We start from the raw sequence: 12,174 nt of genomic DNA, 5'->3' as shown, positions 1-12,174 counted from the left end.
TATCCTCTTAGTTAGAAGTGAGTCACTAAGTACAGCCCACACTCAGCTGGAGGAGTGATTACACAGAGCATGAACACCATGAGGTTTTGATCATTAGAAGCCATCTTACAAGCTGCCTCACAAGTGGGATAAAGGAAGGCTTTAGGCAGGAGACCATGCCATAGAGTTCTTTAGTTGAACTCAAAAATTTAAACTCACTCCCCACTATTTGGTGTGTAGAGTCATGTTCTTCCCCCCACTTCCCTTATTTATTTATTTTTTTTGGTAAAGTCTACTCACTGAAATAGGCCTTTAATGTCAAGCCAAAGATTGGATTTTGTGAAAATACCTTCAAAGAAGAACAGGGAGAGGGAATCCAATTTGGATATAACCTTTCTTTACAAAAATGATTTCCTTTGCTGCAGCCAAGTTTGATTTGGCTGCTGGGGAATACTGATGAGCAAAGTAAACAGCAGTTTTGATTTCACACACACACACACACACACACACACACACACACACACACACAATCCTGAGTTTGCCTCATCAAGATAAATATTGTAACCTAGTCTACAGGAGTCCAGGACAATAATAGATCTATTTGTTGAACAGCTAACATAGGCAATAATTTACTGAGCACTTACTAAGCATCAGATATTGTGCTAAGGGCTTAACATGTATTATCATACTTAATTCTCAATCATATGAGGCAGGTATTACTATTCCAATTTTTTACAGGTGAGTAAACTAAAGCTTAGAGAGATTTATATAATTTAGAAGTTTAGAGATGTTACCTACCTAAGCTCACATAGCTGGCTAGTGTCAGGGTCAGCACTCCCCCCACCCCTTTTTTTTAGAGCAGGCTCTATGCCCAGCATGGAGCCCAAAGCAGGGCTTGAACTCATGACGCTGAGGTCAAGACCTGAGCTGAGATCAAGAGTCAGACGCTTAACTGACTGAGCCACCCAGGCACCCTGGCATTCATCATTCTTGAATGCCTCATTACACTGCTATCATCATACTTCTGTGAGACACTAGGTGCTGGGGTAGGTGCCTATGTTCATTGCTTGCTAGTCTCAATAACCCTTTGAGGTAGGTATTATCCCCATTTTGTGGATGAGAAACTAAAGTTCAAAGAAGAGGTTACTTGCTTTAGCCCACACAGTTAATAACAGCCTGGGATTTAAACCCCACCACTGTGTGAATCAAAAGTCTGTGCTCTTTCTACCACCTTTATTGCCTTCTAGCTTAGTGGTTTTCAAACTGCAGAACTTATTAATGCATAGTGAAGTCAATGAAGTGTGTCTCAGTCAGTATTTAAAATACTGAAGTAGATATTTCTATTTTTAATGTTTTAAGAAACCTCCCTACTGTTTTCCAGTGGTGGCACTAATTTATATTCCCACCCACAGTGCAGGAGGGCTCCTTTTTCTCCATATCCTCACCAATACTTGTTATTTCTTGTCTTTGATTCTAGCCATTCTGACCTGTGTAGGGTGATACCTCATTGTGGGTTAGATTTGATTTTTCTCTGATAATTCGTGATGCTGAATATCTTCATATGTCTATTGGCCACCTATATGTCTTCTTTATTTATTTTTTTTTAAATATTTATTTATTTATTTGTTTGTTTGTTTGTTTATTTATTTATTTATTTATTTATTTATTTATGATAGACATAGAGAGAGAGAGAAAGAGAGAGAGGTAGAGACACAGGCAGAGGGAGAAGCAGGCTCCATGCCGGGAGCCCAACATGGGACTCGATCCCCGGATTCGAGGATCGCACCCTGGGCCAAAGGCAGGCGCTAAACCACTGAGCCACCCAGGGATCCCCTATATGTCTTCTTTAGAAAAATGTCTAGTCAGGTCCTCTGACCATTTCAGATTACTTGTGGTTTTTTTTTTTTTTTTGATATTGAGTTGTATAAGCTATGTATTTTGGATATTAACCCCTTATTGAATATATCTTTGCCAAAATCTTCTCCCATTCAGTAGGATGCCTTTTTTGTTTTATTGATAGTTTCCTTTGCTGTACAGAAATTTTTTATTGTGATGTAGTCCCAATAGTTTGTTCTTGCTTTTGTTTCCCTTACCTTAGGAGACATGACTAGAAAAATGTTGCTATATGGATGATGGCAAAGAAATTACTACCTATGTTCTTTTCTAGGAGTTTTCTGGTTTAGGTCTCACATTTAGGTCTTTAAACCATTTTGAGTTTATTTTTATAATGTAGTGTAAGAAAGTAAAACAGAATGGAGATTCTTCAAAAAATTAAAAATGGAAATACCATATGATCTAGTAATTCCACTACTGGGTATTTACCCAAAGAAAAGAAAAACACTAATTTGAAAAGATAATGCACCTCTATGTTTACTGCAGCATTATCTACAACAGCCAAGATATGGAAGCAACCCAAGTGTCCACTGATAGATGAATAGATAAAGAAGATGTGGGACACGGACACACACACACACACACAGGAATATTATGCAGCCATAAAATGAATGAAATCCTGTCATTTACAACAACAAAGATAGTCCTAGAGGGTATAATGCTAAATGAAATAAGTCAGACAGAAACAAATACCATATGATTTTGCTCATTATGTGGAATCTAAAAAAATATAAATGAATAAATAAGCAAAAGGCAGAATCAGACTTATAGATACAGAGAACAAACTGATGGCTACCAGAGAGGAAGGAATTGAGGGGATAGGGAAAAATAGATGGATGGGAGTGGGAAACACAGCCTTCCAGTTATGGAATGACTAAGTCCCAGGGATAAAAGGTGCAGCACAAGGAATAGAGTCAATGGTACTGTGATGGTGATGCATGGTGACAGATGGGAGCTACACATATGGTGAGCACAGTGTTATGTACAGAGTTGTTGAATCACTGTGGTCCACTTGAAACTAATGCAACATGTTGTGCCAACTATACCCCCCAAAAAAAAAATACTGGAGTAGAATCGAATGGTAGGGAAGGAGAAGCAAGAAGAAAAAGGAATAAAAAATATTAGTATGCATCACACATAGTAACAGTAGTCATTGCTTAATGAAAGTTTTATTTTAGTTATGTACACATGTATGGGTAATTATGTATGTGATTGTGCATATGTGAGATTGTATGTGTATGTGTTAGGATGTGAAATGCATTTCTTCTTTGGTTGTATCAAAAGCATTGGAAAGCCTCTGTCCTAGTCACTCCGTCTATTTTTTTTTAAAGATTTTATTTATTTGAGAGAGAGAGACAGAGAGAGAGACAGAGAGAGAGATTGAGAGAAGAGGGAGGGGCAGCAGGAGATGGAGAAGCAGACTCCCTACTGAGCAGGGAGTCCCATGTGGGACTCGATCCCAGGATCCGAGGATCAAGACCTGAGCTGAAGGCAGATGCTTAACTGACTGAGCCACCCAGGCACCCTCCTCCATCTATTCCTAAGGCCACTGCCAACAGGTAAATGTTCAGGTTTTAATGATAGTTTGCTCTCACCATACATACTTTCCTCTGGCCCTAAGCACTTAGAAAAGGGTAGTTACAATTTTTGATCCACTTCCTAGTGCCCTTTCTACTAAAATAAAATTAAGGACAACCATAGGCAATCAGTTAACCTGATCTCAACTTACTAGGTGTCTGACCTTTGCCGAGTTACTTGACCCTTCTAGAGGTAGCCTCCCTGAATTTTACTTTTCCCACACTTCAAGTTGGGTAATTATATGCTCACTTATGCTGATTGAGTGAGATCATGTGAACTTCGTAGCATAATACCTGACACAACAATCATTAAATGAGCACCAGCTTTTAAGTTATCTGCATAGACTGGAGGAGTCTTAATTGAGAGACTCACATTCAAGGAAATAAAAGGGTAAGGAGGGAAATGTATTTTTTTTCTGACCTTGAACCCTCCAACCCCATGACAACAAATGAACTGAAAGAATGCAGGCCTACTTACGTTAATTTATTTATCAAATACTTATTCAATGCCTACTATGTGCCAGAGACTAGGCTCATTTACAAAAATATAAGAGTTTATACCGCTGAAACCCAAATTTATAGATGCTTCTTAAAGTTGGGATATATTAGAAGAGCATGGTGATAAATCACTTTGGCACCTTATGATTGTGGACAAGAGCGATCATCACTTAACTCTTACATGTAAGCTCTGTCAAATGAACTTGAGCGATAATAGCCTCATTTTTTAAAGCTATGTCCACATGGCATCTGATTGATTGAATCTGAGGTCCCCACTTTCCATTTTTATAGCTTAGTCCCTTCTCTCTACATGCCACAATCAAGAGGATTGATTTTCCTTGTACATTGTCTTTTCTTCTCTCCAATTCCCAGGTCCCTCTTTTTCTCTTCCATACCCTCCCCTGATCACTGATTCTTCTCCTATGTTCTGCCAATTATCTTCAGCCCTGAGCTGTGGGACTCACATTTTTTCCCCATACACATTTCCAATGAGAGGTAGATTAGCAAGAATCGAAGTGTGGGTCTTAGGGGAAAAGAGCCACAGTGAAAGGACACTGGCTTCTAATTCTTTGCCACACATCTTTGCTTTTGGGGGCAGGGAACCTACCACACAAAAATCGCCTTTCCATGCTTAAAGTATATGTGTATGACTTACCACTCCTTTTTAAAGGGTCACATACAAAAACAGGGCCTCAAAACTGTTGGCTGACTTTCATTGAACATAAAAATGATGACATTTTAGCTGTATTCACTATTAAAAGTCACAAGCAGTAATGTTTACATGTGTGTGCCCCTTTAGCCTTTACAAAATATTTTCACTCGCATTCTTTTATTTCACACACTTATCTTATGCCACCAGTGCCTCATAAAGCCAGTGAGAAAAAGGATTAGTTGATATTATAAGAAACCTCTCTGTGAAGTAGACAAAACGAGTATTTTATCCTCATTTTTCAGACGAGGAAATTGAAGCTTAGAGAGATTGTGTCTTGCCCAATGTCACTTAGCTCCAAAGGGCAGGGTTAGTACTGGAGTCTGAGACCTGGCAGCCAACCCTCATTGATTAGTACCTGAGACTTAGACACGTTTAGCGCCCAGCATACCAACACTTGGGTGCAACTGTGCCCCTTCAAACAAGTTTGGGTCTCAGAAGTCCTTAGTGGTAGAGCTCAGGCCTCACTCAGGCAGCTCCAGAATGCGGAGAAACAGTACCTCTGGGCAGACTTTTCAGTGAAGCTTTGCTAATTTGCAGCAGCTGGACAATGTTCCTCATCAATATTTGTCAGTGTGGTGGCCACATCATTTCACCGTGGTGACAGGGACTCAGCTCCAGAAGCCTATCTAGTTAAAGCACCTGGATTCTAGTCTTTCAATGGCTTTGAGAAAACCCAAAGGACCTGCTCTGAGCCTAGTGGGCTTCTAGACAAGATGTTTTGCCTCCATCAGGATGTACTGCTAGACAGTCAGGCATGATGATGTCCTCAAGAACCCTACACCATGACTCTTCTTCCATCAGTCATGTACTCATGACTGGCATCCTTGGAAAGACAGTAGTTCCAGAGCTCAAATATCAGGACCTTGACAAGGCCAGTATGCCCTTCCCTGCCATGACCCTATGGCACTGGCAGTATGAACAAGGTCCCAGTGATGAAAGCTAGAGCTACCCATGTCATCATGAATTTTCTAATCACAGAGCAGACCCAGAGGAGCACTCAATGCTCTGAGCAAAAAAGCAGGGCTGAGAGATGCTGGATTCATACTCCAAAAAGGCCTTCCAACCAAGGAGATCAAGTACTTTCAAGTGGCAGAAGCTCACTGCACACTAAAGCTACACAGCGAAGAGATAAAAGAAGGAAGTCTATCTGATAAAAGAAGGTAGAATGGGTAGTCCATTCTACCCCAAGTAGCACCCCTCCCCTTCCTCTAAGCAGAAACAGAGACTGGGATACTTCTAGTTCTGTCACAGTCCTAGCACCATGGATTTTGGAAATGGAGATATAGACAGAAATTCATCAGAAACATGGAGTTTCTTTGAACTATGACCCCTCCAAAAGTTTGATTGGGATTTTGCCACTCAGGTCTACAAAGGGGCCCAGAAGCCCTTTCCTATGGACTGGCTCAGACCCAGGCCACTTGCATGGCTGAGGATCCAGCAACATTCAAGCCAACCAAGATGGACATTCCAGTGATAAAAGGGAAGAAATAATTGTCACAGACCCATATCTCAAACTTGAATGTGCTTATGCCTACTGGGTTCTAGAGCTCTTTTTCCTCCAGGGACTTTGGATAGAGAGGGTCTCCTTCACTTTTTTCTTGGCTCTGACATAGGAAAGGTATACTTTTAAAAACTTGTTAAACTGAAGCTAGAACAAGAGACATAGCTGACTTTGAGAAACAGTACAATGTATGGAAGAAGTAATTTTGTACTGCTTTAATTTATACTTTTTTAAGTTTTTTTTTTTTAAAGTAATCTCTATAACCCAACATGGGACTTGAACTTATGACCCCAAGATCAAGAGTCACATGCTCTTCCAACTGAGCCAGCCAGGCACCCCTGTACTGCTTTAATTTAAAGTCAGACTAAATAATCTTATCAGTGATGTGGGGAGAACTTCATTACCTACTTTCATATCTTTTAACCTAAACAAGAGCTTCAATCATTGCTTATTAGGTAAATAATATTTGTGTCATTCTAAAACCTAGGCTTTTGATTCCCTTATTGCTGCCAGTGCTGCTATAAAGCAATGGCAAGTCATAGAGATGTTCACTGACTAGTTTAGACAATTTTGGCTTTCTTGATTCTGTATAAAATAAGATTTGGTTGCATTGCTTCCTCCAAAGAAGGGGTTGGAAAGCCTAAGAATTCATTTCAATATTCTTACAACCAGAGGATAATATAATACGGACTCTCTAGGGTCACATAGGTGGCTCAGTTGGTTAAGCATCTGACTTGATTTTGGCTCAGGTCATGATCTCAGGGTTGTGAAATCGAGCCCTGCATCAGGCTCTGTACTCACTGTAGAATCAGCTTGAGATTTTCTCTCTCCCTCTCCCCCTGCATCTCCTCCCCTCATTCCCCACCTCTCTAAAATCAATCAATCAATCAATCAATCAACCAATCTTTTAAAAAAGTATGGACTCCCTAGAATCCCAAAATAAGAGAGTGAAGAAGTCTGGTAGAAAATGCTGGTTTATTGCCTAATACATGCCCAGTCCTGTTGAAGTTGCAAAATCAATGATTTCTAATCTTTCTTGAGGGAAAAGATGCCAATTTTCCCAGGACTGCCCATGTTTAAGTCTATTTTCCCAACATTACTAAAATTTATGTCAAATAGAAAGGACTTAGATAAGCTAAGACAATTTTGTTAAAGAAGGAGTTACACCACCTAATTTCCAGATTTATCACAAAGCTACAGTAATCAAGATACTGTGATATTGGTGTAAGGAAAAAACATATAAATCAATAATCTGGAAATAAACCCTTCATTTAGAATCAATTGTTGACAAATGAGTCAAGGCAATTCAATGGAAAAAAGATAGTCTTTCTTTTTTTTTTTAAGATTTATTTATTTAAGAGAGAGGGAGAAAGAGGGTGGGTACCTAAGTGGAGGGAGAGGGTGAGGAAGAGGGAGAAAGAGAATCTCAACCAGGCTCCACACCCAGCATGGAGCCCAACTCGGGGCTCAATCTCATGACCCCAAGATCATGACCTGAGCTAAAATCAAGTCCAATGCTTAACCAACTCTGTCCCCTAGGCACCCCTTTTTTACTTATAAATTATGCTGGGTACTAAATATCTGCATGAAAAATAAAGTGAACCCTTACACCTCACACACTAAATATCTGCATGAAAAAAACTAAACCTTGACCCTTACACCCTACATAAACGAAAACTGTCTACACAAAAATTAACTCAAATTGTGTCATCGACCTAAATATAAGAACTAAAGCTATTAAAATTCTAGAGAAAAAATTGAGAAGAAAATCTCTGTAACATTGAGATTCTTAAATAGGACACAAAAAATTCAAACCATAAGAGAAAAAAAGTTTGTAAGTTGGATTTGACAAAAAATTAGAAATGCTTCCCTGTCAAAAGACACTTAAAAATATGAAAAGATAAGTCACAGATTTAAAAAGAAAAAAACGAAATATATAAGTAACAGTGACAACTTAATAAGAAAAACAACATAATTTTAAAGAAGTGAGCGGAAGATTTGGACACTTTCCAAAAAGTTATATGAATAAGTTCCCCTTAAGGTCAAGACTCTTCATGAGGAAGCGATACTTCTGGTGATACCCATCAAAGGCCTCAGGGAGGAGCCCTTCGCCTGCTCTTCAGCAATAAGTGAGCCTCATCAGGGAACTTCACAGGGGGCCAACCATCTCCGTTCCTCACTCAGTAGTCTTCTGACTTTGCTTTGGAATAGAGGTTTCCTGTGGTCACAAAATCTCTTATGCAAAGACTTCATTGGCCCTAGACAGATTTTGTAATAACCACAACCTCACAGGCCCCAGATGGTTTTGAGCTATTTTTCACTTCCTTTTTTTGGTTTAAATTTTCCAAACTAGTAATCAAGAAACAGTCTGAACCGCAACCTGATGAGACCCAAACTTGATAGATGATCCCCATCTCCATGCCATTCCCCTCTCTTCCACTACAATATGAGTTTAATGAGAGCTGAATATTATCAAAGATCAAATGGCTTAAACAAAATAGAAGTTTTTTTTTTAAGATTTTATTTATTCATGAGAGACACAGAGAGAGAGAGAGAGAGAGAGAGAGGCAGAGACATGGGCAGAGGGAGAAGCAGGCTTCATGCAGGGAGCTGGATGCGGGACTCTATCCAGGGACTCCAGGATCACGCCCTGAGCCAAAGGCAGATGCTTAACCACTGAACCACCCAGGCATCCCAAATATAAGTTTTTTGTAATAGTGATAATAACAATAGCAAGCCTTATGTAGCACTACAGCAGCCTGTTCACATAATTTAACTGATATAATCCTTACAACAACCCTATCAGGGAGGTATTAATAATATCCCCCACGTACAGATGAAAAACCTAAGTCGCAGAGAGTTTTAATGATTTGCCCAAAGTGACACAGCTAATTTAATTAAATCACAGATTTGGATTTGAACTCAGGATCTAGCTCCAAAATTTAAGCTTTTAACCACTATACCCATGCTTCTCAACTTCTAATGTGTATACAAATTATTGGGAGGGTTGTCGTTTTTTTTTTTTTCTTAATGCAGATTATAATTCAGCAGGCCTGAGGTAGAGCCAGAGATTTTGTACTTTTAATAAGCTCTCAGGTGCTGCTGCTGATCTGACCACACTTTGATTCACAAGGCACTATGCTAAACCACCACTCTTATAATCAGCTAGTTTACACTAGTAGGCAGTCCAGAGGGTGTGGGGTGGTTCTATTCCACAAGATGGTCTAAGGATCATCTTCTTTCTTGACAGCACCCACTAGGGACTGCCCTCAGCTACATGGTCAAAAATGAACCACCACATCCACATTGCAATCTCTGGGAAGAAAGAGAAAGTGGAGACCAATTATATTCCTTAAAGGCATGACCAGAAGTTACATGTCACTCAGGCAGTGCTTGTCCTCCAGATTTAGTCATGGCGTCAACACCAAAGCTGCATGGCAGGCGGGGTAAATGTTGTCTCCAGCTAGACAGCCACTTGGCTAAAACTCAGGAGGTTCTACTACTAAAATAAAACTTTTAACATGGATGAATGTAGATTATTGAGACAACTCACAGTCTCTGCTACAGTGTACTCAAAAGCCTTCAAATGTTTCATCACATCCTGTTATCTCTCTCTTCTGAGACTGATCTAATTCATCCTCTTCCATTCCCCTCCACCGTCTGCTGACCGGCACACAAGTTCCTTTGTGTCCAGAAAAACCCATTTCACCACTAGGTCACCTCCCTTAATTTGATTCCTCCAAAGCTCTGCTTAAGTGTAAAGGGAGAATCCATAATGCTTCACACCCTAAAGGGAGTAGTTTAGGATGAATACGTAAGTGTCTTAAACATACACATTCCCCCTTTCTTTCTTTCGCCCTATTTCTTTAGAGGCCCATCTACTCTTGGTCTTTACCTGAACCTGAAGGAAACACAATAAAGTAGAAAATACTCTCTTTGGGTTGAATTATTTTGATGAATTTTTCCTTTTTCTCTAACTGGAAGTGTTAAGCAGCTTCTTGGTTTCTTATCTCATAAGTGGAGAAGTCATGAGGAAAATATTGTGAAGGTAATGTATTCTAAGTAGGTGTGATTTGAATCAAGTTTAGGCGAAGACTGGGAGGCTGCCTTCACTTTTATTAGACTATCTTAGCCTAAACCCGGCAACTTAGAGACATTTGGATTAGGCAACTCACACAATGCACTTATCCTGCCAGCAGACATGGATGAATTGGCTGGAAGTAGAGAAGGCAGTGAGGAACCATGGTAGCTTTACTACATCCAGTCACTTGTGCAGGTTGTAAGGGCTTAGGAGTCCTGCATATCACTCTGGAATCTGGATCTTCTTTAAAGGACTTTATCTTCACAGTTGGGAAATATATTTGAGACCACTGCTTTGTTTACAAGCTTTTGAATTAAGCACAAAAGCAAGAGATACCCCAAGAAGAAAAAGCAAGCTGGGGTTCAGTAGGAATCATTGTTCCAGCGTCAAAATCTATCAACTTCGGGCTTCTGAAATAGGTCTACAAAATCTACTGAACACAATTTATTGAAATCAATTGAATAAATCCACTTTTTTGGGCCAGTCGAAATGCAGTCTCACTTTTAGACAGACCTACGAGTCATTTCTGATAACTGATTTTCAAAAGATGGCACCTGGCTGTTTATTGACGGAGGTTGTAGCTTTTGAATGGGGCCTGGCGGACAGCATGGCCTATCCATTTGTTTTAGCTTTCTCAATAATCAGCAAGTATCACTGCAGGCTCAGTTGGTCTGGCTGATTGATTGTAAAGACAGCCAAAATGAACAGCTCGGCCATCTCACAATCTGATTTCCCCACCATGTATTGACTCAGTCCAAGTTACATATGTTACAGTATTTGCAAAGCTGTCACTGTTATAAAACAGTTCCTGGGCACTTGCTCCCGACAGGGACTCTATGAGCTCTATGAGAATTCGTTAAAATTAGAAACCAACTCACCTTGGCCTGTTTGAGCTTTGCAAATTCTCTCACGTGGGGAGAGGGAAGCAGTTTCGCAGCTATTGCCACATTCTCGCAAACACAGCAGTAACAACAATGACAAAACAGATAGCTCTTTCTGAGAATTCTCTTTGATGTGATTCACCAGGCAGTGACTGGGCGAATGAAAGTGGATAGAGAACAACCTTAGATTTTATGTGTGAGTGTGTGTGTGTTGTTTGGCTTTGTGGATTTTGATCTGCCTTAATTTTTAAAATCGCAGGATGTGCGGGTGTGGAGACCAAACCCCTGGGCCCTTTCTTATCCAAGAAGAGGAAGTGCTGGCATCTGCTGGTTGAGGTGGGGACTGTTCCTTAGCACAAGTTGTCTCATTAACTCAGGGGATGACCTGGTCTGTCTGGAAACTGTCTGTGTTTCAGAACCCTTGGCTGATTTATGGTTAGAGCAAAACGGGTTGTTTGAAATCGGGGATCCAGCGGTTTGCTTTCATTTGTCTTTAAAGCCTTCAGTTGAATTCAGGATAGATCAGAGAGATTTCTCATTGCACTAAATAAACTTCTAACGATACTGATTGAGCTCCTCAGATGGGACACTATGGGAATGCAGGAAATTCAAGGGCCATTAAATCACCAAGCACACTTTGTTGAAATTATGATACTCTAGTCACCCGTGGCTAAATGAAGAGCAGAGGTTTAATGAGTTTACCAGGTTCAAAATGAGCCTGTGTCAGGCAGGAATCAGACTCATTAATTAGGACCCCACTTAACTATCGAGTAGTTTTACTTACTAGCAGTACTCAGGTTTGGAGGAGGCAGCAGAGACTTGGGGACGGTTTGCTTGGGGTCAATTATGCACTACGAAGTAAAGGTTAAGAGGGGGCTGAGGGTATTGAGAAGATCATTTTAACCAACTTCCACCACTGACCACAATAAACATGAAAATCCCAAGTCCTTACATCTCACCGTTGAACCTGCTTGAGACCCCAGAATGGCAATCTTCTCCATCCAGGGAGGGTGCCCAGACCATGGACAATGCCTAAAATGCCTGGCTACTTT

General features: G+C 40.2%; 2 long non-coding RNA genes and 1 pseudogene across 4 annotated transcripts in view; 2 read left to right on the top strand and 1 right to left on the bottom strand.

Moving 5' to 3' along the window:
• LOC144322266 (uncharacterized) overlaps nucleotides 1-12,174 on the bottom strand; it is a 210,493-nt gene that overhangs the window by 134,619 nt on the left and 63,700 nt on the right. The window lies entirely within an intron of this gene.
• On the top strand, nucleotides 40-10,059 carry LOC144322271 (uncharacterized). Of its 2 annotated transcripts, none has more exons than XR_013387867.1 (3): nucleotides 40-211; nucleotides 3,204-3,431; nucleotides 9,411-10,059. It is a non-coding gene; the product is annotated as an uncharacterized LOC144322271 (long non-coding RNA). The 2 variants fall into 2 exon arrangements; XR_013387866.1 differs by having other exon boundaries at nucleotides 40-215; nucleotides 3,220-3,431; nucleotides 9,411-10,058.
• Nucleotides 5,417-6,150, top strand: LOC144322790 (putative monooxygenase p33MONOX pseudogene; annotated as a pseudogene).

The sequence above is a fragment of the Canis aureus genome, chromosome 10, assembly GCF_053574225.1.
Source record: "Canis aureus isolate CA01 chromosome 10, VMU_Caureus_v.1.0, whole genome shotgun sequence".
Taxonomy (NCBI): Eukaryota; Metazoa; Chordata; class Mammalia; order Carnivora; family Canidae; genus Canis; species Canis aureus.
This window is presented reverse-complemented; position numbering and strand designations above follow the sequence as displayed.